Genomic DNA, 6,000 nt, shown 5'->3' with positions numbered 1-6,000 from the left:
AGCAATGTGGTGCTAGGAAAACTCCCAGGAATCCACAAAGAATGACCCCAGCTAAGACTCCTAGCATTATGGAGAGGGTGCCTGAACTGGCCTTCCCCCGTAATCAGATTGATGGGTACCCTAATTATCATCATACATCCTTCATCCAGTTACTGATCCACAGCTAAGCTCCTGGAGGCTAGTCAAAGAGAGAGGAGGGATTCTATGAGCAAATGGGTCAAGGTTGTGCCGGGGAAGCCCACAGGGACAGCTGATCTGAGCTAGTGGGAGCTCACTGACTCTGGAATGACAGCAGGGGAACGTGTGTGGGACTGAACTAGGCCCTCCCTCTGAATGTGGGTGACAGTAGTGTGGCTTGGGCAGTTTGTGGATCCCCTAGTGCATGAAATGACTTTTTGGAGCCCAGTCCTTATGGAGGGATACCTTACCTAACCTCAATATGGGGTCGGGGGAGGGTTCCTGACAACTTGATATGCCAGACTTTGTTTACTCCCATGGGAAGACTTCCCTTTCTGAGGAAGGGATGGGGGTTGATGGGGGGAAGGTGAGGAGGAATAGGAGGAGGGGAGGAAGGGGAAACTGTAGTTGGTATGTAAACTGAAAAAAAAATTAAAAATTAAAAAAGAAATACATGATCTTCTATTTAAAAATCAAAGGCTTCCATGGTCATGATGCCTTTTCACAGCAATAAAAATCCTGAGACAGAAGGTGGTACCAGAGACTGGGGTATTTTTATTTGGAGGAATTTGGCTTTGGTACTTTGGGTTATGAAAGCAGTTGAATGCTTAAAGTTCTGGTTAATGGGCCATACTAGTAGGATCATGGAAGACAGTTGTACTAAGAATTATTTGAACTGTTTTTAGAGAAAAAAAACTTTAGTGTGTTTCCTAAAGATCATTCTTACGATATATTGGTGGAGAAAGTGACAGCCTTGTGTCCTTATCCGAAGAGTCTATCTGAGGCTAAAGTGAAGAGTTTTGGGTTAATCCCAATGGCAGGAGAAATCTCAAAACAGCCTACTATAGACTCTCTCTGGATTTAAAAGAAATAAATGGGATGGTGAACCCAGAACAATACCCCACTCAGCTAAATTTCCAATGGGTGGAATGGAATTAAAGAAAATTTTAGAGCCCAGTGTGGTGGCTAACAGGGGGTGGAATCAGCCTGAGAGAAAGAAATGAGATTCAGTCAACAGGCTGAATGGACTTGGAGATACGGAGAGTATTCCAACATCACACATGGAGACACGGAGTTTGGACTTTACCCAGATTGTTTTTGGTCCTGCTTTGGTCCCTGTGTTTTGGAATAGTGATGTACATCCTGTGCCATTGTATGTTGGAAGTGTGTGACCTGCCTTTTGAGTTTGATTTTTGTGGGAGGGGGGTTGCTGTTAAGAGTTTGCCATGCATCTCAGAAGAGACTTTGGGCTTCATGGTCTTTCATAGTCTCAATAATGTTTAAAAGTCCAAAGTCCCAAGATAGACAATGGGGACTTTGGAAGTTAGGCTGAATGCTTTTTTTTTTTTTTTTTTTTTTTTTTTTTGCATTGTGATATAAGCTTTAGAGGGGCAGAGAGTAGAATGTGGTAGTTTGAAAGAAAATGGCCCCCAAAGAGAGTGGCACTACTAGGAAGTGTGACCTTGTAGGAGGAAGTATGTCATGCGGAGGCTGTGTCTGAGGTCTGTTTTTCTCAAACTTCCCTCAGTATGACGGGCATCCAACTTTCTGTTGCTTGCAAGATAAAACAGTCGCAGCTCCAGCACCATGTCTGCCCGCACAGCGCCATGCTCTCTGTTCTTATGATAAGAACCTCTGAACTGTATGTAAATGAGCCCCCCCAATGAAATGTTTTCTTTCTAAGAGTTTCAGTGGTCATCGCGTCTCTTCGCAGCAAGAAAACCCTAACTAAGACAGTATTTTTGGTTGATCATTAAATTCAAAGAAAAAGAATATTTACCATTGAGGAAAAGCATCCATCTTCTCTTATATAACCTAAGGCTCTCTTTAAAGTGATGGCTGCTTTTTTGGATTCCAGAAACAGAGATGAAAAGCCAATCAGCTCCCTCCTTCTCCCATCCAAGTACTAACCAGGCCCATCACTGCTTAGCTTCGGATATCCGACAATGTCGGGTGCGTTCAGTGTCGTATGGCCGTAGATGAGCTCCCGCCTCCTCATAAATCATTGCAAATGCTTAGGGGGACATTGTATTTCTGAAGCACTTTTCAAGTCTCTGAATCTCTCTTGAATGCTATTTGTACCTCTACCTAAGGCTGGCTCTGAAGAAAAAAATAGGGTCTTGGTAGGGCTATTTTTGAATAAGCCATGATGGGCAAACATGCCCTAAAAATGAAGACTGTTTTAGTCCAAAGCATTAGGTGTTAGCAAAGTATAGTGGCACATACACGCAATCATAGCACTGTGAGGGAGAAGGATCGTGACTTTGAGCCTGCCCTGGAATATAGAGTGAGTCTGAGGATATCCTGAACTAATAGTAAGAATCTGCCTCTAGTCAAACAACAAGACCCATCAACTGTTGAGAATGGAAGGAACTGGGGAAATAATTTTCTTCAGCCAGGTATGGCTAGGGAGACTCTGGGGGCAGGAGAACGGACTTGCCCACAGTCGCTCTGCTCATTACTCTGAGGCCAGATCTTTAGTACAGGACTTTTTAACACCTTTAAGGTTGATTCACTCTTGTGAGGAAGGACAGGGTGCCACTGACTCCATCGAATTCTACTGAGGTCCATATCCTTCTGAAACTAAGAAACTAACGCATTACTCACGTGAGCATTGTCATGTGTTCTGAAACGTGTGAGTTCTCCTGCCTTGTTGATGCAACTCTGAATATATTTAGGAACAGGGAACGATGCCATATACAAAGGTGAAACATCATAGACTTGCCAGGATGAAATACAAGTGAAAGCATTTTCCCAGTCACCCTTTGCCTTGCCATGGGCCCCAATGAAGAGGATCTGAACAACAAATTGAATCCTTTCGACCAGTGAAAAGATGGCACCCACTTCAGGCCCAGGAAATTACCCATGCTTTCAAATTGTCCTAGAAGGTCTCTAGTTGCAGATCCAAAGCAATTAGACATTCTTCACAGAAATAAAAAAAAAAATAAATAAAGTAAAATAGCAGTACAAAAATCCAAACAGCAGAAACATTCCCAAGCAGAAATAGCAATGCTGGAGGCTTCATAATACCTGATTTCAAATTATTCTACAGAGCCACAGCAGCAAAACAATCTTGATACCCAGCCACCTACCCAAGACAGCCCCTTGAGCAGCTACTGATGGGAAAACCAGAACTCTGTAGTAGCATCTTGCCTTGCCAGTGAACTTGTAGTAGTGGCCACACCCTTTGGTTTCAGGTGCAGACATGACCCTTTTAAGGTAGACGAGCTGTGGGTTCACGCTCTCTTGGGTTGCAGAGAACATTGGAAGGGCAGAGACTGCATCTGCAGTCATTTACTCTTATCTGTGTAAGTTCTTCCCTAATAAAACACCTATTTATCATTTATCTTGGGTCTGGTGAACTTATTTAAACCCTGCTTTCAGAACTCCATATATAGAATAATGAAAGTATATCAGTATCTCTCCCCATGAAGACCATTGGTTCTCAACCTTGTTAATGCTGAGACATACTTTAATACAATCCCTAAGGTTGTGGTGACCCCCAACCATAAAATTATTTCATTGCTACTTCATAACTGTAATTTTGCTACTGTTATAAGTTATAAAGTAAATATATGATATATTCAGGATATCCAATATGTGACCCCCAAAAAGGGATCGTGACCCACAGTTTGAGAACCCCTGTTGTAGAAAAATCAATTCAAGAGACTTTAATGTAAGACTTGAAACTTTGAAACAGATAGCAAGAAACATGTGGAAACACTCCGTTATACAGGCACTGGTACAGACGTTCTGAAAAGGACCCCCAATAGCCCAGGAAATAAGAACTGGCAGATAGAATTGTACAAAATTTAAAAGATATGCACAGCAAATTAAACAATTAATAAAGTGAATAAAGAGCCTGCAGAACTAAACAAAAACCTTTGTCATCGGTATTAATCTTACAGGTAGTCAGAATCCAGAACCTATAAAGAACACAAAAATTAAAAACAAAAAAGGCAAACAATGAAATCAATAAATGAACAAATGAATTAAATGAACTGTTCTCAAAAAAAGTACAAATGTCCAATAAATACATGAAAACTGTTCAACACCCTTAACACAGCAAGTAAATGCAAATCCAATATATATTGAGATTTCTTGGTCATGCCAGAATGGTAATAATAATAATAATAATAATAATAATAATAATAATAATGCTGCAACAAAACAAATGGCAATCAATGGTGGTGAAGATGTGAGGAAATAGGAATCCTATATACTACTGGTATCAATGCAATTATGGGAATTAACATGGAGGTTTATTCATCAAAAAGCTAGCAATAGAACTACCATAGCATCCAGCTACACAACCACTGGGTATACAACCAAAGAAATGTAAGCAAAACACACATACTCCCACATATGTGTGTTACTGCAACAACATTTACAGTAGTCAGGTTATGGAATCAGTCCAGTTATCCATTATTAGTGAATAGATAAAAGAAGATATCGTGTATGTGCATATTTAAGTCATTTATTAAGAAGATTGAGATTAGGTTGTTTGGGGGGGGGAAATCAGTGGAAAGGAAATCACCATGTTAAATGAAGTAAACCAGACTGAGAAAGACAAATATTTCATGCTTCCACTCATATGAGGGATCTAGGTCTTCATAGCTATAAGAAGGCTATTTAGGGGAAGGAAGAGGATGAGGGTAAGAGGGTATGGGGAATAAGAGAGGTCCATTGGAGGTGCACCAGCAAATACATGATAGGCATATATGAAAGAAAACAATGAAGCCATTATTTGTAGAGTAACTTAAAAACTAAAACCAAAATTAAAATCATGGAGTTCCAGTGAAATCGTGTCATGGCTGGTGTCTTTTTTTCTACATGGTGTGTCCTAGAGTCGGTTGACCCACACAGAGACAGAAATAGCCGAGAGCCTTCAGGGCCCTGAGAAAGGCTCTGCTATCCCTCTCTTGAAATAAACCTCTTAACATCTACACAGTGATCCCTAGTTAGAGCAGCTATAGTTGGCATCATTTTCTCCCTCATGCTACATACTTTTGAAGTGTGAGTCTGAGGATGGAAAGGGCAGGAGGGGACACACCCCTGAGTGAGACCCTGGAACCCTCAAGCAGAGGGAGGGGTGATCAAGGTCAACTCAGTGCTGAGGTTGATGACTGAAGCCTGGACTTCGGGAGTCTTCCTGGCATGCTCGAAGTGTTCTGTGTTGTCTTTTAATCCATGCGATGCTTCTATTGGTGAGATAGAGATGATCACAATAAGCTCCAGGACACAGGACATTGAGACAGACAGGCAGAAGGAGCTGCCCATGGTTACACAAGCTGAGGAACTACGTATTTTCAATCCAAGCATCCTGGCTCCAGCGTCTGAGCATCCAACAACTGTCATGGCTATTTTTATATGTCACTCTCTCGTCATTGCAATGGCCTAGCTTGCTTACTTTGTTTTCCTGGACGCTGAGGTGTCTCTAAGCTTCTCGGCAATCCCCTATCTGTCTGATGGGATGTGTTTGGTATTAAAGGGCCCAAAGCTACATTGCCCTATTGACTCCTCTGCATCCTTTGTCCCCCAGAGGGCTCCTCTGGGAACCTTCGCAGGAGAACACTGGACACTGACCACCTCTTTGCAAATGGGTCTCCCGACAAAGGGCTGAGAAGGTGAGGGACAGGCAGGGTGATGGACTGAGCAGAAGCAGAAGGCTACTTATTTATAATAAATGCTCCGGAAGGCTGGGCTATTCCTGTCTTTTAAGTACTCAGCCCCAGATTTATAACAAGATTTTTTTTTTTTTTTTTTTTTTTTTTTTGTCTCTGCGGGTGAATAAGCAGCACCCTGGTTCTCAGGGAATGAGGT

The sequence above is a fragment of the Phodopus roborovskii genome, unplaced genomic scaffold, assembly GCF_943737965.1.
Source record: "Phodopus roborovskii unplaced genomic scaffold, PHOROB, whole genome shotgun sequence".
NCBI lineage: Eukaryota > Metazoa > Chordata > Mammalia > Rodentia > Cricetidae > Phodopus > Phodopus roborovskii.
The sequence above is the reverse complement of the archived record's forward strand: the minus strand, read 5'-3'. Positions refer to the sequence as shown.